Genomic DNA, 24,345 nt, shown 5'->3' with positions numbered 1-24,345 from the left:
AGCTTTCAAAGCCCTGATGGACTACGCTGTACCACGCTACGAGCTACCCAATCGACACTTTTTTTCCAGAAAAGCCATCCCAGCCCTCCACCAGCATGTTAAAGAGCGCATCATCCATGCACTCAGGCAATCTGTGAGCACAAAGGTGCACCTGACAACAGATGCATGGACCAGTAGGCATGGCCAGGGACGTTACGTGTCCATCACGGCACACTGGGTAAATGTGGTGGATGCAGGGTCCACAGGGGACAGCAAGTTTGGGACAGTTCTGCCTAGCCCACGGTCTAGGAAACAGTTGGCTGTAGCCGTTCGCACCCCCTCCTCCTCCTCCTCGTCCTCCTGCAGAAGCGAGACCTCGTCCACAGACCGCAGTCGCACAACCACTCCATCCGCAGCTGCCACTGTTGCACACCAGGTCTCCCATTATGGGGCAGCTACTGGCAAACGTCAGCAGGCTGTATTGGCTATGAAGTGTTTGGGCGACAACAGACACACCGCTGAAGTTCTGTCCGAGTTCTTGCAGAAAGAAACGCAGTCGTGGCTGGGCACTGTAGATCTTGAGGCAGGCAAGGTAGTGAGTGATAACGGAAGGTATTTCATGGCTGCCATCTCCCTTTCCCAACTGAAACACATTCCTTGCCTGGCTCACACCTTAAACCTGGTGGTGCAGTGCTTCCTGAAAAGTTATCCGGGGTTATCCGACCTGCTCCTCAAAGTGCGTGGACTTTGCTCACATATCCGCCGTTCGCCCGTACACTCCAGCCGTATGCAGACCTATCAGCGTTCTTTGAACCTTCCCCAGCATCGCCTAATCATAGACGTTGCAACAAGGTGGAACTCAACACTGCACATGCTTCAGAGACTGTGCGAACAGAGGCGGGCTGTTATGTTTTTGTGGGAGGATACACATACACGGGCAGGCAGTAGGATGGCAGACATGGAGTTGTCAGGTGTGCAGTGGTCGAAGATTCAAGACATGTGTCAAGTCCTTCAGTGTTTTGAGGAATGCACACGGCTGGTTAGTGCAGACAACGCCATAATAAGCATGAGCATCCCCCTAATGCGTCTGCTGATGCAAAGTTTGCCTTGATGACAGTCAGCCATTGTCTGGCCAGGGCAGTGTACAGGACGAGGTAGCAGGCGAACAGGAGGAGGAGGACGAGGAGGATGATGGGGATGATTATATTTTTAATGAGGAAGCTTTTCCGGGGCCAGTGGAAATTGTTGGCGCGGCAAGGCCGGGTTCTGGTTTTTGGAGGGACACAAGTGACGTGGATTTGCCTGAAAATGCCCCTCAACCAAGCACAACCACAGATTTGAGAACTGGAACTTTGGGCCACATGGCGGATTATGCCTTACGTATCCTCAAAAGGGACACACGCATAACAAAAATGATGAACGATGACGATTACTGGTTGGCCTGCCTCCTTGATCCTCGCTATAAAGGCAAATTGCAAAATATAATGCCACATGAGAACTTGGAACTAATATTAGCAACCAAACAATCAACTCTTATTGACCGTTTGCTTCTGGCATTCCCTGCACACAGCGCCCGTGATCGTTCTAACACAAGCTGCAGGGGCCAGCAGACCAGATGTGTTAGAGGGGCAGAAATCAGAAGTGGCGTTGGCCAGAGGGGTTTTCTGACCAGGTTGTGGAGTGATTTTGCTATGACCGCAGACAGGACAGGTACTGCAGCATCAATTCAAAGTGACAGGAGACAACATTTGTCCAGTATGGTTACTAACTATTTTTCATCCCTTATCGACGTTCTCCCTCAACCGTCATTCCCATTTGATTACTGGGCATCAAAATTAGACACCTGGCCAGAATTGGCAGAATATGCATTGCAGGAGCTTGCTTGCCCGGCAGCTAGTGTCCTATCAGAAAGAGTATTCAGTGCTGCAGGTTCAATACTAACAGAAAAAAGGACTCGTCTGGCTACCCAAAATGTAGATGATCTAACCTTCATTAAAATGAACCACAACTGGATTTCGAAATCTTTTGCCCCACCTTGCCCGGCTGACACCTAGCTTTCCTATGTAAAGGTCTTGCCTGTGGACTATTCTGAATGACTTTTCCAATCTCGTAATTTGCAGCACCTGATTGTCCAGCATCCGACACGTTAACACCTCCCTAAATGGCCAAAGTCCCCACACGGGGCCGTGGTATCGCCCCTTGGCGCCAGCACCCGTGAGAGTACTGTTTGTCTGAAGAGGTGGGTGTGCCCGCTTTTGGTCGACGGCACTGCCACTAGGTCCCTCATAGTACAATAAAGTGTCTGGCGGTGGTGGTGCGCACCCAACGTCAGACACACCGTTGTAATATGAGGGGCCCTGGGCCTGTACCGCCGGCCACAAGACAGTCCCCCCCCCCAGGTCAAACAGTGCTCTACCACTTGCAAAATTTTCTCTCACAGTTCCACCAATGTTTAGTCTATGCACTGACATCCTTCAATGCCTGGCACTGTCAATACCATTGTATTGACATTTTTCTTATGTTAGGCCTTCGAAGCCTGTCTGCGGTCACTCCTTCCAATAGGCCTCCACTGACCTGTCTACTGCTGCCCGTGTTCCCCTGGAACCAATTTTAAATTGCCTACAGCCCAATTTTTGTTATGTTAGGCCTTCGAAGCCTGTCTGCGGCCCGTTCTTTCCACCACTACTACACTGACCTGCCTACTGCCGCCCGTGTTCCCCTGGAACCAATTTTAAATTGCCTACAGCCAGCCCAATTTATTATGTTAGGGCTTCGAAGCCTGTCTGCGGTCCCTCCTTCCACTAGGCCTCCACTGACCTGTCTACTGCTGCCCGTGTTCCCCTGGAACCAATTTTAAATTGCCTACAGCCAGCCCAATTTATTATGTTAGGGCTTCGAAGCCTGTCTGCGGTCCCTCCTTCCACTAGGCCTCCACTGACCTGTCTACTGCCGCCCGTGTTCCCCTGGAACCAATTTTAAATTGCCTACAGCCAGCCCAATTTATTATGTTAGGGCTTCGAAGCCTGTCTGCGGTCCCTCCTTCCACTAGGCCTCCACTGACCTGTCTACTGCTGCCCGGGTTCCCCTGGAACCAATTTTAAATTGCCTACAGTCAGCCCAATTAATTATGTTAGGGCTTCGAAGCCTGTCTGCGGTCCCTCCTTCCACTAGGCCTCCACTGACCTGTCTACTGCTGCCCGGGTTCCCCTGGAACCAATTTTAAATTGCCTACAGCCAGCCCAATTTATTATGTTAGGGCTTCGAAGCCTGTCTGCGGTCCCTCCTTCCACTAGGCCTCCACTGACCTGTCTACTGCTGTCCGTGTTCCCCTGGAACCAATTGTAAATTGCCTACATCCCAATTTTTGTTATGTTAGGCCTTCGAAGCCTGTCTGCGGCCCGTTCTTTCCACTACTACTACACTGACCAGGCCACTGCTGCCCGTGTTCCCCTGGAACCAATTTTAAATTGCCTACAGCCAGCCCAATTTATTATGTTAGGCCTTCAAAGCCTGTCTGCGGTCCCTCCTTCCACTAGGCCTCCACTGACCTGTCTACTGCTGCCCGTGTACCCCTTGAACCAACATCAGAAAATATAAAAATAAGTATTTTGCTTATAAAAAAGAAAATACTGGAGAGATATCAAATGCAGACATTTTAACATTAAAAACAAACCCATACAACAAAAATCTGGTACAGTACTAAAAATGGCCACCAGCTACAATAACTTTCTCCTGCAAGTAGTTAACTGAAAGTTTTTTTCAATTTAAAACACAGATATGGCATCCACCGAGTGTTGTCCTGGCGCGTCTTCTTTATATTATTGCCAAGAGGAAGCAAAACAATGAAAATAATAAAATCATTATTTACCAAAAAAATAGAGTAAGTCAAAACCACATTGCAAATAAACATTCATTACAAATAAAGAAGCAGGGCGCGTCCGAGGGTGAGTATATACCTAATAAGAATATAATCACCCTCGGACGCGCCCTGCTTCTTTCCGACAGCCTTCCTTCCTAAGAATCAGCCCTTCCGTGGTGTAGAGAGAGGGTGTGTTACACTCCAAGGTGTTCCCCAGGTTGCCTTTCCTGAGTTTCGATCTTCATGCTCTCGTTTAGTAGTTGTTGGAAAGTAGGCTGCATTAGGCCTACAAATTGGGTATGGGGTGGAGAGAGATGGTGTGTTACACTCCAAGGTGTTCCCCAGGTTTCCTTGCCATTGCTTCGGTCTTCCGACTCTCGTTTAGTAGTTGTAGAAAACTACACTGCATTAGGCCTACAAATTGGGTATCGGGTGGAGAGAGATGGTGTGTTACACTCCAAGGTGTTCCCCAGGTTTCCTTGCCATTGCTTCGGTCTTCCGACTCTCGTTTAGTAGTTGTAGAAAACTACACTGCATTAGGCCTACAAAATGGGTATCGGGTGGAGAGAGATGGTGTGTTACACTAAAAGGTGTTCCCCAGGTTTCCTTGCCATTGCTTCGGTCTTCCGACTCTCGTTTAGTAGTTGTAGAAAACTGCACTGCATTAGGCCTACAAATTGGGTATCGGGTGGAGAGAGATGGTGTGTTACACTCCAAGGTGTTCCCCAGGTTTCCTTGCCATTGCTTCGGTCTTCCGACTCTCGTTCAGTAGTTGTAGAAAACTACACTGCATTAGGCCTACAAAATGGGTATCGGGTGGAGAGAGATGGTGTGTTACACTCCAAGGTGTTCTCCAGGTTGCCTTTCCAGAGCTTCGATCTTAATGCTCTCGTTTAGTAGTTGTTGGAAACTACGCTGCATTAGGCCTCCAAATTGGCTATGGGGTGGAGAGAGATGGTGTGTTACACTCCAAGGTGTTCTCCAGGTTTCCTCGCCATTGCTTCGATCTTCCGACTCTCGTTTAGTAGTTGTAGAAAACTACACTGCATTAGGCCTACAAAATGGGTATCGGGTGGAGAGAGATGGTGTGTTACACTCCAAGGTGTTCCCCAGGTTTCCTTGCCATTGCTTCGGTCTTCCGACTCTCGTTTAGTAGTTGTAGAAAACTACACTGCATTAGGCCTACAAAATGGGTATGGGGTGGAGAGAGATGGTGTGTTCCACTCCAAGGTGTTCTCCAGGTTGCCTTTCCTGAGCTTCTATCTTCAGGCTCTCGTTAAATTGTGGTTAAATGGAACAACTGCATTTGGCGTACTAGTTGGTTTGGGGCCTACTAACAGTGTCTGCCGCTCCTTGCTGTTCTCCTGGTTTCCTGTCCTGAAATTCCGTTTTCAGGCGCTTGTTAAGTAGTTGTTAATGTTAGACTGCATTTGGCCTACTAGTTGGGTTGGGGCCTACTATCGGTGTCTGCCACTCCTTGCTGTTCTCCTCCACTGAACAAAGCTGTGCCGCCTGTTTATTACGGTTGCCAATTTTGAACTGCATTTCGACTACTTACTGATTTGGGCCTACTCTCTGTGTCAGCCTCTCATTCCAGTTGTCCTCCACTGCAATGCCCCCTGGTTATTCCTGTGTTACCAATTTTGAACTGCATTTAGCCAACTTTATTCTTTGGGCCTATATCTGTGTTTCCTCCTCATCCTGCCCATTGCCCAGCCAGTGATAGATGAGTCTGCTGGTACATTGACCCATAACGCAACATTCCCCGTGCACGCTACACAACAACATTGTGACCCTGCTGAAAGTCAGGTTGCTCTTCCCGCATACCATACCACCTTACACGGGGACAAAGAGGAAGGTGCAGATGAAAGTGCAGGTTTCTTCATCAGGTGGGGGGAGGAATACTAGTTGGCGACGTCACTGGCACAGGGCCTCTCATAGTACGCAAAAGTGTTGCTGCCGGTGGGAGGCGCCCCCGCCGTGGAAACACACCGCTGTACTTTGAGGGGCCCTGTGCCAGTGCCAATGTGTTGTGAGTTCTGTTTTTGGGCTCCCTCTGGTGGTTACTGATGGTACTGGGTGACTTGTCTTTCCTGGGTTTCTGGGTTCCACCTGTTCCATCAGCATATGGGAGTTTCCTATTTAACCTGGCTTTGCTGGCATTTCCTCGCCGGTTATCAATGTATCCAGTGTGTCTTGTTACCTCTGCTCCCTGCTCCTAGAACCTTCTGGTCAAGCTAAGTTTGGATTTTCCTGTTTTGGTGTTTTGCTTTATTTGGTTTTTAGTCCAGCCTGCAGATATGTGATTCTTGCTGCTGGTTGCTCTAGTGGGCTGAAATTGCTCCTCATGTACCATGAGTTGGCACATGAGTTCAAGTAATTTCAGGATGGTTTTTTGAAGGGTTTTTCGCTGACCGCGCAGTTCACTTTTGTATCCTCTGCTATCTAGCTTTAGCGGGCCTCATTTTGCTGAAACTGTTTTCATACTGCGTATGTGCTTTCCTCTCATTTCACCGTCATTATATGTGGGGGGCTGCTATTTCTGTGGGGGATTTCTCTGGAGGCAAGAGAGGTCTGTGTTTCTTCTAATAGGGGAAGTTAGATCTTCGGCTGGAGCGAGACGTCTAGGATCATCGTAGGCACGTTCCCCGGCTACTTTTATTTGTGTGTTAGGTTCAGGGTCGCGGTCAGCTCAGGTTCCATCGCCCTAGAGCTTGTTTGTATCTGTGCTTTTCCTTTAGTGATCCCCTGCCATTGGGATCATGACAGTATAACCGGCCCACAAAGTGTTAATTGTATTGGCTGAAGTAGGAGGATAAGTAGTCTGAGGAAGTTTTTTTTTTTTTTTTCTCTTTCCCTCAGAGTTTGCTGCCTAGCCTTATTGCAGCGTGGCTACTTCCTCCTCCTCTTAATCTTTGAATGGCTCTGATCCCAGCTGTTTATCATGGACGTCCAGAGTTTGGCTTCCAGCCTGAATAATCTTGCCACTAAGGTTCAAAATATACAGGATTTTGTTGTACATGCTCCAATGTCTGAACCTAGAATTCCTGTCCCAGAGTTTTTTTCTGGAGATAGATCTCGTTTTCTGAATTTTAGGAACAATTGCAAGTTGTTTCTTTCTTTGAAATCTCGCTCCTCTGGAGACCCTGCTCAGCAAGTCAAGATAATTATATCTTTCCTGCGGGGTGACCCTCAGGATTGGGCATTTGCATTGGCACCAGGGGACCCTGCGTTGCTTAATGCGGATGCGTTTTTTCTGGCATTAGGTTTGCTCTATGAGGAACCTAACCAAGAGATTCAGGCTGAAAAAGCTTTGTTGGCCCTCTCTCAGGGGCAAGATGAAGCAGAAATTTATTGTCAAAAATTTCGGAAGTGGTCGGTACTTACTCAGTGGAATGAGTGCGCTCTGGCTGCAAAGTTTAGAGATGGCCTTTCTGAGGCCATTAAAGATGTTATGGTGGGGTTCCCTGCGCCTGCTGGTCTGAATGAGTCTATGACTATGGCTGTTCAGATTGATCGGCGTTTACGGGAGCGCAAACCTGTGCATCATTTGGCGGTGTCGTCTGAACCGTCACCTGAGATAATGCAATGTGATAGAATGCAGTCCAGAAGTGAACGGCAAAAGTATAGGCGGAAAAAAGGGTTGTGCTTTTATTGTGGTGATTCAGCTCATGTTATATCAGCATGCTCTAAACGCACAAAAAAGGTTGATAAGTCTGTTGCCATTAGTACTTTACAGTCTAAGTTCATTCTGTCTGTGACTCTGATTTGTTCATTATCATCCATTTCCGTCGATGCCTATGTGGATTCAGGCGCTGCACTGAGTCTTATGGATTGGTCATTTGCCAATCGCTGTGGGTTTAGTCTGGAGCCTCTGGAAGTCCCTATTCCTTTGAAGGGAATTGACTCTACACCTTTGGCTATAAATTTAATTCCAGGCAGTAAATTTCCTAAAGGTCGTTTGTTCAATCTGTCAGTGCCAGAGCATACTGCTATGCGGGATTATGTTAAGGAGTCCTTGGAAAAGGGACATATCCGTCCATCTTTGTCCCCTTTGGGAGCAGGTTTTTTTTTCGTGGCCAAAAAAGATGGTTCCTTGAGGCCTTGTATAGATTATCGTCTTTTGAATAAGATTACCGTAAAATATCAGTATCCTTTGCCATTGTTGACTGATTTGTTTGCTCGCATTAAGGGGGCTAAATGGTTCACTAAGATTGATCTTCGGGGTGCGTATAATCTTATACGAATAAAGCAAGGTGATGAGTGGAAAACCGCATTTAATACGCCTGAGGGCCATTTTGAGTATTTGGTAATGCCTTTTGGACTTTCTAATGCTCCTTCAGTCTTCCAGTCCTTTATGCACGATATTTTCCGTGAATATCTGGATAAATTTATGATTGTGTATTTGGATGATATTTTGGTTTTTTCTGATGACTGGGAGTCTCATGTTCAGCAGGTCAGGAAGGTGTTTCAGGTCCTGCGGGCCAATTCCTTGTTTGTAAAAGGCTCAAAGTGTCTCTTTGGAGTCCAGAAGATTTCTTTCTTGGGGTATATTTTTTCCCCTTCTACTATTGAGATGGATCCCGTCAAGGTTCAGGCTATTTGTGACTGGACGCAGCCTACATCTCTTAAGAGTCTACAGAAGTTCTTGGGCTTTGCTAATTTCTATCGTCGTTTTATAACTAATTTTTCTATTGTTGTTAAGCCTTTGACGGATTTGACTAAGAAGGGTGCTGATGTTGCTAATTGGTCTCCTGCGGCTGTGGAGGCCTTTCAGGAACTTAAACGCCGGTTTTCTTCTGCTCCTGTGTTGCGTCAGCCAGATGTTTCGCTCCCTTTTCAGGTTGAGGTTGATGCTTCCGAGATTGGAGCGGGGGCGGTTTTGTCACAGAGAAGCTCTGATGGCTCAGTGATGAAGCCATGCGCGTTTTTTTCTAGAAAGTTTTCGCCGGCTGAGCGGAATTATGATGTTGGTAATCGGGAACTTTTGGCCATGAAGTGGGCATCTGAGGAGTGGCGTCATTGGCTAGAGGGTGCTAGACATCGTGTGGTGGTCTTGACTGATCACAAAAATTTGATTTACCTTGAGTCTGCCAGGCGTCTGAATCCTAGACAGGCTCGTTGGTCACTGTTTTTCTCTCGTTTCAATTTTGTGGTTTCATACCTGCCAGGTTCAAAGAATGTGAAGGCGGATGCTCTTTCTAGGAGTTTTGTGCCTGACTCCCTTGGAAATTCTGAGCCCTCTGGTATCCTTAGGGATGGGGTGATTTTGTCTGCTGTCTCCCCAGACTTGCGACGTGCTTTGCAGGAGTTTCAGGCGGGTAAACCTGATCGTTGTCCGCCTGAGAGACTGTTTGTTCCGGATAATTGGACCAGTAGAGTCATCTCCGAGGTCCATTCTTCTGCGTTGGCAGGTCATCCTGGAATATTTGGTACTAGAGACTTGGTGGCCAGGTCTTTTTGGTGGCCTTCCTTGTCGAGGGATGTGCGTTCTTTTGTGCAGTCTTGTGAGGTTTGTGCTCGGGCTAAGCCTTGCTGTTCTCGGGCCAGTGGATTGTTGTCACCTTTGCCTATCCCGAAGAGGCCTTGGACGCACATTTCCATGGACTTTATTTCGGATCTCCCTGTCTCTCAAAAAATGTCTAATTACTTGAACCAGCCCTACCCACCACAACTTTAGCCAAATGACCCCCAATTTCAAATGCCTTCCAATTATTATAAGGTAAATTACGCTTGACAAGCTTCATTAAGAAGAATGGATGGTTTTGACATTAAAATGGGCACTCTAGGTGTTTTCCTGGCCCCCACTCACTGCCAACTATGCTGCCCCATTGACTTGCATTGGGTTTCGTGTTTCGGTCGATCCCGACTTTACGTCATAATCGGCCGATTTCACTCGACCCGACTTTTGAGATAGTCGGGTTTCGCGAAACCCGGCTCGACTCTAAAAAGGTCAAGGTCGCTCAACTCTAGTGAACACAATTCTGCAGCGTTATAGCAACCATCCTCAGGTTAGTAAGTCCTAAGCTCAGGCCCACCACAGGGATCATGGTGAGAGAATACACAAATACACATTTAATTTGGCATCAATGTCAGGCAGACAGCTACAAGCACTTGATAGCACCAGTGTCTAGCAGACTCAGTTTTTTGCAGCACCAGTGCCTTACAGAGACCACAGCAGTGAAGCGCAATCTACCGGAGTCTACAAAGGTGATCCGGGGAGAAGGCCCATCGTTCTCATGTGGTTTTTAAAGCGAACACCATTGTATATAAATTGTAAAGTTAATAATAGGCATGCAAAGATAAAATAAAGAGCCTTCACTTTTCCGTCCAAGCAGAAGAAACAATGTTCTTGTTTCCAGTTGAAAAGAATTGTGAAGACTGCAGCTGATCTACGACCGCTGATTGGCTGCAGAGGTCGTGTGATAATATTTATTTAAGATGACTAGTGGAAAACCAGAGCTGAGAGGGCAGATGTGATGCTGGTGCAGAAGGTAATGATAGATTTTACTTTTTGGAGCCATTAATCAGTGTTTGCCCTGTATTGGTTAACCACTTTAACATCAATGTGGCTGTAATTTTAAAGGCAAAACTACCTGAATCATGTATTGATCAGTCCACCAAGACAAGACAATGGTGTATAGCTTATGGGGCACTAAAGGGGGCACAAAATAACTAGGGAGAAGACTTTTGCATTTCACAATCAAATATGGTACATATAATCTACTGTGTTAATTTCAGAACATACTGTAAGCGGTAACACAATCACTATTTATGTTGAATAACACATTTTACACAATTCATTCCTAGAAAATAAAGTAGCTGCTTTATCGTGGAACCCTTGCTTTTCAGTGGCATCAAATGCAGCAATCATATTTTAAAAAATATGATACAGAAACTAATATGTTTCTTGAAAAATAATCCATCTATACCCAAATGGTGCCATAAATAAGCACACAAATAAAACACAAAGTACAGAATTGAAATCAAAATAAAAGATGACCCATGAAGAGTGATTAATACAAAAGGAAAACCCCATAGCATTATTATGAATAAGTACCAAATATTATATGATGGAAACTGGAATCGTTACTGCAGATGAAAAAATATATTCCAATTCCACAGGAGGATGTGGAAAAATACAAAACCCAATGAAAAAGCAGAAAAAAATATCCTATAAGTCATGTAAGTAAAAATGTGATAGTAGTGCTAAAATACATCAGTCTCCAGCAGATGCCATATGAAGAATACAAGTGCGGTCGGTTAGACAGGTTTTCTCAAGTAAACATGGTTATCCAGTAATATAATAGAATTCAGTGGTTAAAATGATACATGACTTGTTCTCCCACATCAATAGTCTTCCATGTGTAAATTATTCTGTGTGACCTGAAACAATGCATTGTGTTAACTGCAGAAAATAACTACTTGGATCCCAGCCTCTGCATTGTAGGTGTCATATAAGCACTATGTATTTCTGAGCATCGTTGATTTCAGATAACTGATATAGTACTAGTCCAGAAAGCAATTTGCAGCATTGCAGATCTGAATCTCAGACAAATCGATATATATATATATATAATCTTTATTTTTATATAGCGCTAACATATTCCGCAGCGCTTTACATTTTGCACACATTATCATCACTGTCCCCGATGGGGCTCACAATCCAAATTCCTTATCAGTATGTCTTTGTAATGTGGGAGGAAACCGGAGTGCCCGGAGGAAACCCACGCAAACACGGAGAGAACATACAAACTCTTTGCAGATGTTGTCCTTGGTGGGGTTTGAACCCAGGACTCCAGCGCTGCAATGCTAACCACTGCGCCACCGTGCCACAGTATATAAATACTAGATGGTAGCCCGATTCTAATGCATCGGATATTCTAGAATATGTATGTAATTTATTTATGAAGATTTTAGAATAATACATTGGATACACAGGATTCGGCCAGCCGCGACCAATTAGCGAACCGTGGTTGAAATCCTGCACCAATTTGCGGCCGGACTGCGCCTGTCGCTGATTGCTCGTGGCCGGCCACGTAGTATATAGCACAGCCACGTAGTATATTGCACAGTCACGTAGTATATAGCACAGCCATGTAGTATAAAGCACAGCCCACGGAGTATATAGCAAAGCCCACGGAGTATATAGCACAGCCCACGGAGTATATAGCACAGCCCACGGAGTATATAGCACAGCCCACGGAGTATATAGCACAGCCCGCGTAGTATATTGCACAGCCCGCGTAGTATATTGCACAGCCCGCATAGTATATTGCACAGCCTGCGCAGTACCACGCACACAGTATATAACACAGGCCACATAGTGTATAACACATGCCACGTAGTGTATAACACAGGCCACATAGTGTATAGCACAGCCCGTATAGTACATTGTACAGCTCGCGTAGTACATTGCACTGCCCGTGTAATATATTGCATAGCCCACATACTATATTGCACAGCCCGCGTACTATATTGCACAGCCCGCGTACTATATTGCATAGCCCACGAAGTACATTGCACAGCGTATATTGCACAGCCCACGTAGTATATAGCACAGCCCACGCAGTATATAGCACAGCCCACATAGTATATTGCCCAGCCCACGTAGTATATTGCCCAGCCCACGTAATATATTGCACAGTCCACGCAGTATATATCAATGTGGGCACCATATCCCTGTTAAAAAAAGAATTAAAATAAAAAATAGTGATATACTCACCCTCCGTTGGCCCTCGGATCGAAGCAGTTACCGACGCACCTCGCGCGCTCCGGTCTGAAGAGTGCATTGTGGCCTCGCGAGACGATGATGTAGCGGTCTCGCGAGACCGCTACGTCATCATCTCGTGAGACCGCAATGCATGGAGTGGTGACTGGGGCGTCGCGAGGAGCAGAAAAGGCCAGTTCCTGATCTTGGGGGAGGGGGGGCGATGGAATGTGAGTATATAATGATTTTTTTTTATTATTATTATTTTTAACATTAGATCTTTTTACTATTGATGCTGCATAGGCAGCATCAATAGTAAAAAGTTGGTCACACAGGGTGAATAGCAGCGTTAACCGAGTGCGTTACACCGCGGTCAATGCTGCCATTAACCCTGTGTGAGCGCTGACTGGAGGGGAGTACGGAGCGGGCACTGACTGCGTGGAGGAAGGAGCGGTCATGTTGCTGCCGGACTGTGCCCGTCGCTGATTGGTCGTGGCTGTTTTGCCACGACCAATCAGCGACTTGGATTTCCATGACAGAGGCCGCGACCAATGAATATCCATGACAGACAGAAGGACAGAAAGACGGAAGTGACCCTTGGACAATAATATAGTAGATATATATATATACTGTGTATATATATATATATATATATATATAAAGACGGAAGTGACCCTTGGACAATAATATAGTAGATATATATATACTGTGTATATATATATATATATATATATATATATATATATATATATATACAGTATACTTCTTCTGTATATGTAAAGTGGGGAAAATAATTACAATGCTGATTTTGCAAGTTTTCCCACCTACAGAGAATGGAGAGGTCTGCAATTATTATCGTAGGTGCACTTGAACTGTGAAAGACTGAATCTAACATTAAAAACCATAAAATCACATTGTATGATTTTTAGATAATTAAATTACATTTTATTGCATGGAATAAGTATTTGATCACTTAGCAACCAGCAAAAAGTCTGTCTCTCGCAGTTTTTCTTTAAGAAGCCCTCCTACTCTGCACTCATTATCTGTATTAAATCCACTTGTTTGATCTTGTTACTTGTATAAAAAACACATGGGAGGATGGATGGGGTCATGTATCATGAGATTTTGAGCAACAACCTCCTTCCCTCAGTAAGAGAATTGAAGATGGGTCGTGGCTGGGTCTTCCAGCATGAGAAAAGGCCTCAAAAACACAGCAAGGGCAGCTAAGAAGTGGCTCCAAAAGAAGCATTTGAAGGTCCTTGAGCAGCCTAGCCAGTCTCCCCAGACCAAAACCCAATATAATATCTTTGTAAAAATCATACAATGTGATTTTCTGGATTTTTTTAAGATTCTGTCTCTCACAGTTGAAGTGTACATGTGATAAAAAATAAAGACCACTCCATTCTTTATAGGTGGAAAAACTTGCAAAATTTGCAGTATGCCAAATTCTTATTTCCCACACTATATATAGTTGTGCTCAAAAGTTTACATACCCCGGCAGAATTTTTTCTTTCTTGGCCTTTTTTCAGAGAATATGAATAACACCAACACTTTTTCTCCATTCACGGTTAGTGGTTGGCTGAAGCCATTTATTGTCAAACTACTGTGGTTCGAAAAACATCCAAATGACCCTGATCAAAAGTGTACATACCCTGGTGATTTTGGCCTGACAGAAGTTGACATAAATGGGTTTGAATGGCTACTAAAGGTAACATCCTCACCTGTGACCTGTTTGCTTGTAATCAATGTGTGTATATAAAAGCTGAGTGAGTTTCTGGGATCCAGACAAACTCTTTCATCTTTCATCCAAAACACAAAGCCAAGTCGACCTGTCATTGGCTACAGCAGAACAAATTGAAGGTTCTGGAGTGGCCATCACAGTCTCCTGACCTCAATATCATAGAGCTACTCTGGGGAGATCTCAAGCGCACAGTTCATGTAAGACAGCCCAGGAATTTACAGGAACTGGAGGCTTTTTGCCAAGAAGAGTGGGCAGCTTTACCATCTGAGAAAATAAAGAACCTCATCAACAACTATCATAAAAGACTTCAAGCTGTCATTGAATTTAGAGGGGGCAATACACGGTACTACTTTAAGAAATGTGGTCTGTGAACTTTTGATCAGGGTGATTTGGATGTTTTAGGGGTTATCATTATGATTTAAAAAGAGAAAATACAGTAGTTTGACAATAAATGGCTTCACCCAACCACCATTCATGAGTGGAGAAAAAATTTTGGTGTTATCATTCTCTGAAAAAAAGGACAAGAAAGCCAAAATCCTGCTCTTGAGCACAATCCATATCTATAATGTATGTGTGTACATACAGTTGTGTGAAAAAGTGTTTGTCTCCTTCCTGATTTTCTATTCTTCACATGTTTTTCACACTTAAGTGTTTCAGATCACCAAACAATTTTAAATATTAGACAAAGATAACACAAGTAGACACAAAATGCAGCTTTTAAATGAAGGTCTTTATTGTTAAGGGAGAAAAAGAAATCCAAACCTACAGGGTCCCGTGTGAAAAATTGATTGCTCCATAAGCATAATAACTGGTTGGGCCACCCTTAGCAGCAACAACTGCCATCAAGCATCTGCGATAACTGGTAATGAGTCTTTGGAGGAATTTTGGCCAACTTATCTTTGCAGAATTGTTGTAATTCAGCCATATTGGTGGGGTTCCGAACATGAACTGCCTTCTTATGGTCATGCCACAGCATCTCAATCTAATTAATGTCAGGACTTAGACTAGGTCACTCCAAAGTCTTAATTTTGTTTTTCGTAAGCCATTCAGAGATGGATTTTCTGGTGTGTTTTGGATTAGTGTCCTGCTGCATAACCCAAGTGCGCTTCAGCTTGAGGCCACGAACAGGTGGCCAGACATTCTCCTTCAGGATTTTTTGTTAGACAGCAAAATTCATTGTTCCATTTACTACGGCAAGTTTTCCAGATCCCGAAGCAGCAAAACATCCCCAGACCATCATACTATTATGGGGATTCTCAATTGAAGTTCCAGGTTTTGGAACATATTCCTGAACCCAGAAGAGGAGGTAATAGGATTAAAATGCTGAAATGTCATGTGAGTCCTTTTGGATACATAGGCTGGACACTGTTGAACCCAAAGGACTTAACAGGTAATATGAAATTTCTAGTTTTATTTGAGACGTTTAATTTCATTTATATTTTGCTTCCTTTTCAGACTCGGATGGGTTGATCCTTTCTCTGCACGGGATATGGTATGGTGTTACTTTTTTCTCCTTTTTCTCTCTTTTTTCTTAGTACCTTTACTTTTCACTTCTTTATTCTCGTTATTTATTTTATTAATCTTTATTGTATATTTTCTTTTTCTTTTTTTGGTGGGTACATCACATTATCTGTTCCTTTTACCCTGCAAACTTTTTTTTGTTTTTATAGAATCTATTCATCCTATTATTTCATATTTCATGTGTTCCATAAGATTGTATATATATATATATGTGAATGTCTGTCCTTATGCCTCTTTATATTACCTACAGTCAGTAGTAGCTTGCTACCTACTAATCACATTGCCAATTTGTCTTAGTATTGTTTTAATCACCAGGAGTTTTCAAGCCTTTACTTTATTTATACATGCAATATTAAATGGCATGCATAAGAATTTATCTTGGAATACTTACAAGTATCATCTGTTTCCCACCAGTATGGTTCCTTATGGTAACACTTTTTCATCATGTGCATCACTTCCTGTCATGTGTACATGTTGTACCCAATGAATGGAAACAGGGACTACTATTGACTTTACTTTGTTATGGTTTCCCACCAACATGGCGCCTTATTGGCAACACTTTTTCCATGTGCATCACTTCCTGTCACATGCACAATTTGTATTACATGACCGGACGAAAACCGGAAGCACGTCACTAAATAATCCAGCTTTAGTCCCTACATAAACCAGCTGTGAAGGAGATTGTACAGTGCTTTCTCCAGCATGGTTGAATTTTCTCTCTAGCGCAGATTGTTTCATTTCTACTGTAGGTTTTACTGGTGATTGTTTTCTCTGCTGACTCCTTCTGCTGATTTGTTATTAGTGCATGGATTCTGTGTCAAGTATCTTTTGTATCTATTCTATAGAGACCAGATGATTGATAATAGTAATTACCATTTCTTACTGTATTTCATTCTTTTTACAGCCTTTACAGTATACAGCATTTATTATTCACCATTGATCCACCGTATGGTAATGTGGCTCTTTTTACTTCATTTTAATCGCTGTTATCACCAGTCATTTCTCCAATCTTTACCACTCTTACTGCTGTGATATTCTCTTGATCGGATGATCTCGAGTCGCGTTCTTATCCTATTCTTTTGCTACTTCATTATGGTATTTTGAGTATTTATTTCTTATGTCCATCATATAATATTTCTAAATTCCTTTTTTGATATACTGTATATATTGTAGCGTGGCTAATGGTCGCATAGTCGATGGGAGTTATGTGTCACAGAGATGGCTTGTCTCTGTTAAGTAACCCGGAGTATTTTCTCTAGTGTATGAAAGCACTAAGAGGTTCATTTGTTGTACCTGGGACCGGGTTGCGGGTAGCTATGAGAGATGGGTGGGTCTGGCTACCCACATACCTCACTCCTGGGTGTGGTTATATATATATATATATATATATATATATATATATATGCATATATATATATATATATACAGTATATATATATAAAACTTTACAGTGTCCCTCACCAATGCTTTCCATCACTTCATAGGGCCCTTACCACTTGGCGAGAAATGTTTTGCCCACTGTGGGCAACAATACCCGGATCGGATTCCCAGGTTTATATTGTTTCATCCTAGTAATTGGATTATAACCCCTGAATAGTGACTTGAGGAGATGCTCTTTTACATTATTATTATTATTATTATTTATTATTATAGCGCCATTTATTCCATGGTGCTTTACATGTGAGGAGGGGTATACATAATAAAACAAGTACAATAATCTTGAAAAATACAAGTCACAACTGGTACAGGAGGAGAGAGGACCCTGCCCGCGAGGGCTCACAATCTTACATGGCCCTTCCCTTTGATTCCTTGACAGAACAGATCCTTATGCCTGGCCAATTATGAAGACTGATCACCTGATCATTGGTCCTGGGGAACAACATTTACCACTCTTACATTTTCCTGGGTAACTTTCAAAGTTAAGTCCTTGAATTGGCTAGGTGTAAAATGTGTCCTGGACACCTGCAGCTCAGGGATATTTACATTAGTGGATGCTTCCAAATTCTTATTGCTAACCATGCAAACAATGGCAATCCATTGGCCGTGGTATGTGATGAGGTATTTATTACTGTATCCTGGGTGTTAGCGGGGCTACCAAGTAATATCACTTTTTTCCACAAATCCCAAAACAGAGGAAAATCACGACTGACAATTATAGGATGTGAGAAGTTTTTTACCACTCCTAATTTGTGAGTCATGTCGAACTGAGCCACAGGAAAGTATTTGGCATCTCCATGAATACATTTGATGCCTACCACTTTCCCAGGGACTGGCACCTCTCGTAGTTTGACCCCTATTAGGGTCGCTAAACTCCCGGAGTCCAGAAATCCAGTCCTTTGCAACCCATTTACAGCCACTGCACCAGGATTGCCCAAACCTGCCATATCCCTGCGGTTTCACTAGACTGTACGATAGCAGCTCCTGTCCTGGTCCCGAACCGCCAGTGTCTGTTCACAATGTCCATTAAGCTAGGGCAGCTTTTTTCCCCACCACCAGGGAATCCTCTGTTCACATTACGGTGCATATCCTGCCCTGGGCAAGGTGACCGGGCGTCTGAGTCTAGAGCAGGAAGTGCCTTCTATAAGTCAATAGGCTTTGCACCATCCCTCTTTTAACTCCTCCCAACTGTTTAACCCTTAGTTCTCTATCCCTAAGCTAAACATGTACATGTACATGTACATTACAGTGTAAAAGATTAAGAGAACATATACAACACATTACACATTGTAAGAATATTAGTAAACTTCACATTTAGGATACAACTTAGGACAAGGACATTACCATATAAAACACTAGTGAACCATCACGCATATGACACACAAGCTCGGTGTACAGGAGAGGGAAGGCAATTGAGGGTCCCCACCACCTCCTTATACAGTTTCCACCAGGAGAGCCATTGGCTGCTGATGCTGCTGCTATATCTGATGCTGGTACCATTGCATCGGCTGTTGCTGCTGCACCTGGACTAATTGCTTCACAAGGTCCTTCATACTTTCTGACCGTGTTTTCAATACTGATGCTGTCGTTACCCAGGACATACAGACTTTATCATGCAATCAGCTGTGCTTCTTGTAATTCAGTGCTTGCATACTAAATATCAATGGCTGGGATTTACTAGCTTTTAATGCAGCTGGTAGCATTCACACACGCACATAGTTTCTGGATGAAAAGGTAGGTTTATAGTGCAGAAATTTCCAGCAGAAAGGAACAAAAGAAATAATCCATAAAAAGGCACATGCGGGCTCACCCGTTTAGATAAATGTCCACCTGTCTCTCAAGTTCTGTCAGAGAGACCAGCAACAAGAGGTCTTTTCACCTCTCTTCCAAGACAGAGACCACAGTCTCTCACCTGCACAGCACTCCTGGCTAGGGTTGAGCGAAACGGGTCGTTCATTTTCAAAAGTCGCCGACTTTTGGCAAAGTCGGGTTTCATGAAACCCGATCCGACCCCTGTGCGGGGTCGGTTATGCGGTACGCGACTTTCGCGCCAAAGTCGCGTTTCAATGATGCGAAAAGCGCCATTTCTCAGCCAATGAAGGTAAACGCAGAGTGTGGGCAGCGTGATGACATAGGTCTTGGTCCCCACCATCTTAGAGAAGGGCATTGCAGTGATTGGCTTGCTGTCTGCGGCGTCACAGGGGCTATAAAGGGGCGTTCCCACCGACCGCCATGTTACTGCTGCTGATCTGAGCTTAGGGAGAGGTTGCTGCCGCTTCGTCAGAAGCAGGGATAGTGTTAGGCAGGGTCCATTAACCACCAAACCGCTTGTGCTGTAGCGATTTCCACTGCCCAACACCACCTTCGGTGTGCAGGGACACTGGAAGCTACATTTTTTTTTTTTCCCCCTCAGCGCTGTAGCTCATTGGGCTGCCCTAGAAGGCTCCCTGATAGCTGCATTGCTGTGTGTACGCCGCTGTGCAAACCAACTGCTTTTTTCAAAGCACAAATCCTCTTGTTCCTTCCTTTCTGCACAGCTATCTTTTTTGTTTGTCCACACTTTTTATTTAATTTGTGCATCAGTCCACTCCTTATTGCTGACTGCCATACCTGGCTGAGATTACTGCAGGGAGATAGTAATTGTTGGACACTCCCTGTTTTTTTTTTTTTTTTTGTGGGAGATTAAGATTGACATTTCTGCTAGAGTGCCATCCCTGTGTGTGCCATCTCTCACTCAGTGGGCCATAGAAAGCCTATTTATTTTTTTGCTTGATTTTGGTTATAAAATCTACCTGAAAAAATCACTACATCAATCAGTGGGAGAAAAATATTGGCCTCAGGGCTTGTGTGCCACTCCTGACTCCTGTGTGCATCATCACTCACTCAGTGGGCCATAGAAAGCCCATTTTTTTTTTTTTTGCTTTATTTGGGTTCTAAATTCTACCTGAAAAAATCAATAAATCAATCAGTGGGAGATTAATATTGGCCTTTGGGCTTGTGTGCCAGTCCTAAGCGTGCCATCTCTCTCTCTCAGATAGTGGGCCATAGAAAGCCTATTTATTATTTTTTTTATTGGGTTTATAAATTTTCCCTGGAACAAAAAAAAAAAGTGGGAGATTAATATTGGCCTCTGGGCTTGTGTGCCAGTCCTGAGCGTGCCATCTCTCTCACAAATAGTGGGCCATAGAAAGCCTATTTATTTTATTTTTTTTGGTTTTATAAATTCTCCCTGAAAAAAAAAAGGGAGATTAATATTGGCCTTTGTGCTTGTGTGCCAGTCCTAAGCGTGGCATCTCTCTCTCTCAGATAGTGGGCCATAGAAAGCCTATTTATTTATTTTTTTATTGGGTTTATAAATTTCCCCTGGAACAAAAAAAAAAAGTGGGAGATTAATATTGGCCTCTGGGCTTGTGTGCCAGTCCTGAGCGTGCCATCTCTCTCACAAATAGTGGGCCATAGAAAGCCTATTTTTTTTTTTTTTTTTTTTTGTTTTATAAATTCTCCCTGAAAAAAAAAAGGGAGATTAATATTGGCCTTTGGGCTTGTGTGCTAGTCCTAAGCGTGCCATCTCTCTCTCTCAGATAGTGGGCCATAGAAAGCCTATTTATTTATTTTTTTATTGGGTTTATAAATTTTCCCTGAAAAAAAATAAAAAGTGGGAGATTAATATTGGCCTCTGGGCTTGTGTGCCAGTCCTGAGCGTGCCATCTCTCTCTCACAAATAGTGGGCCATAGAAAGCCTATTTATGTTTTTGGTTGATTTGGGTTCTAAATTCTACCTGAAAAAATCAATAAATCAATCAGTGGGAGATAAATATTGGCCTCTGGGCTTGTGTGCCACTCCTGACTCCTGTGTGCGTCATCTCTCACTCAGTGGGCCATAGAAAGCCTTTTTTTGTTTTATTTGTTTTCTAAATTCTCCCTGAAAAAATCATTTTATTTTATTTGGTTTCTAAATTCTTCCTGAAAAAATCATTTTATTCTATTATTTTTTTTTCCTAAAGTCTCCCTGAAAAAAAAACAAAAAAACAAATCAGTGGGAGATTAATATTGCCCTTTCTGCTTGTGTGCCAGTCTTGACTCCTGGGTGTGCCATCTCTCTCTCTCTCTCCAATAGTGGGCCATAGAAAGCCTATTATTTTTTTAGCTTGATTTGGGTTCCAAAATCTACCTGAAAAAATCACTACATCAATCAGTGGGAGATAAATATTGGCCTCTGGGCTTGTGTGCCACTCCTGACTCCTGTGTGCGTCATCTCTCACTCAGTGGGCCATAGAAAGCCTTTTTTTGTTTTATTTGTTTTCTAAATTCTCCCTGAAAAAATCATTTTATTTTATTTGGTTTCTAAATTCTTCCTGAAAAAATCATTTTATTCTATTATTTTTTTTTCCTAAAGTCTCCCTGAAAAAACAAAAAAAAAACAAATCAGTGGGAGATTAATATTGCCCTTTCTGCTTGTGTGCCAGTCTTGACTCTTGGATGTGCCATCTCTCTCTCTCTCTCTCCAATTATGGGCCATAGAAAGCCTATTATTTTTTTAGCTTGATTTGGGTTCCAAAATCTACCTGAAAAAATCACTACATCAATCAGTGGGAGATAAATATTGGCCTCTGGGCTTGTGTGCCACTCCTGACTCCTGTGTGCGTCATCTCTCACTCAGTGGGCCATAGAAAGCCTTTTTTTGTTTTATTTGTTTTCTAAATTCTCCCTGAAAAAATCATTTTATTTTATTTGGTTTCTAAATTGTTCCTGAAAAAATCATTTTATTCTATTATTTTTTTTTCCTAAAGTCTCCCTGAAAAAAATAAAAAAATCAAATCAGTGGGAGATTAATATTGCCCTTTCTGCTTGTGTGCCAGTCTTGACTCCTGGGTGTGCCATCTCTCTCTCTCTCTCCAATTGTGGGCCATAGAAAGCCTATTATTTTTTTAGCTTGATTTGGGTTCCAAAATCTACCTGAAAAAATCACTACATCAATCAGTGGGAGATAAATATTGGCCTCTGGGCTTGTGTGCCACTCCTGACTCCTGTGTGCGTCATCTCTCACTCAGTGGGCCATAGAAAGCCTTTTTTTGTTTTATTTGTTTTCTAAATTCTCCCTGAAAAAATCATTTTATTTTATTTGGTTTCTAAATTCTTCCTGAAAAAATCATTTTATTCTATTATTTTTTTTTCCTAAAGTCTCCCTGAAAAAAAACCAAAAAACAAATCAGTGGGAGATTAATATTGCCCTTTCTGCTTGTGTGCCAGTCTTGACTCCTGGGTGTGCCATCTCTCTCTCTCTCTCTCTCTCTCCAATTGTGGGCCATAGAAAGCCTATTATTTTTTTAGCTTGATTTGGGTTCCAAAATCTACCTGAAAAAATCACTACATCAATCAGTGGGAGATAAATATTGGCCTCTGGGCTTGTGTGCCACTCCTGACTCCTGTGTGCGTCATCTCTCACTCAGTGGGCCATAGAAAGCCTTTTTTTGTTTTATTTGTTTTCTAAATTCTTCCTGAAAAAATCATTTTATTCTATTATTTTTTTTTCCTAAAGTCTCCCTGAAAAAAAAAAAAAATCAAATCAGTGGGAGATTAATATTTACATTTGTGCTTCAGTGACAGTCCTCCGTGTGTGGCATCTCTCTCATTTGTTGCCACCAACAACAGAGTGTGTAACATTGTGCCTGATTTTCGTTGTGGTCTCACTCACCTGTAAAGGGGTAGCTAAATCATACTGAAGTTATAGCTCACCGTGTAAGTTGTGTGACAGCAACAAATACCGTTAGTTTGTTTACGTTTTTAAAACAATGAGGAAGTCTGGTGGAAGAGGTCGTGGCCGGGGGCGTTCATTGTCAGCTGGTAATGAGGGTAGTGGTAGTGGTGGAGCATCAGCTGGTCGTGGGAAAAAAAATATTGCACCTAAGTCTGGAGCTGTGGAGCCAGGTTCGTCGTCTGGCTACACAAGGCCTCGAACGCTCCCTTTTCTGGGAGTAGGAAAACCGCTTTTAAAGCCGGAGCAGCAAGAGCAAGTTTTGGCTTATCTTGCTGACTCAGCCTCTAGCTCTTTTGCCTCCTCTCGTGAAACTGGTAAATGTCAAAGCAGCGCGTCGTTAGTGGATGTTCACGGTCAGGGACAAGTCGCTTCCTTGTCCTCTTCAGCAAAAACAACAACAGAGAAGAATGCAGCAGGCGACACAACGGGTTACTCCATGGAGCTCTTTACACATACCGTCCCTGGCTTAGAAAGTGAAGCAGTTAACAGTCCATGCCCATTACAAGTTGAATCTGACATGGAGTGCACTGATGCACAGCCACAGCCAGACTACTATGCTGGTCCTTTGACTCAGACCACAACATTGCCCTCGCAGGGTAATGATCAAGAATCAGACCCTGATGAGACTATGTTGCCCCATCACGAACGCTATAACACCGACCGACACGGTGACACAGACGAAGTTGCACACGAGCTACAAGAAGAGGTAATAGATGACCCAGTTCTTGACCCCGATTGGCAGCCATTGGGGGAACAGGGTGCAGGCGGCAGCAGTTCTGAAGCGGAGGAGGAGGGGCCGCAGCAGGCATCAACATCGCAACAGGTTCCATCTGCCGGGCCCGTATCTTGCCAAAAACACGTGGCAAAGCCAAAACCTGTTGGAGGACAGCGTGGCCAACCGGTTAAAGCTCAGTCTGCAATGCCTGAAAAGGTATCCGATGCTAGAAAGAGTGCAGTCTGGCATTTTTTTAAACAACATCCAATTGATCAGCGCAAAGTCATCTGTCAAAAATGTTCAACTACCTTAAGCAGAGGACAGAATCTGAAAAGTCTCAATACAAGTTGCATGCATAGACATTAAACCACCATGCATTTGCAAGCCTGGACTAACTACCAAACGTCCCTTAAGGTTGTAGCACCCTCGGCCAATGAAGCTAGTCAGCAACGCAACATCCCTTCCGGCAGTGTAGGGCCACCATTTTCCGCACCACCTGCAGTATCTGTGCAGGTTTCTTTGCCAGGCCAAAGCAGTCAGGGTCAGGGAATCACCAGTTTCGTAGTAGGAAACACTGCATCTAGGGCACCGGCGGCAACAATACCATCTCCCACCGTCTCTCAGT

Source organism: Ranitomeya imitator, chromosome 4, assembly GCF_032444005.1.
Source record: "Ranitomeya imitator isolate aRanImi1 chromosome 4, aRanImi1.pri, whole genome shotgun sequence".
NCBI classification, from domain to species: domain Eukaryota; kingdom Metazoa; phylum Chordata; class Amphibia; order Anura; family Dendrobatidae; genus Ranitomeya; species Ranitomeya imitator.
This window is presented reverse-complemented; position numbering follows the sequence as displayed.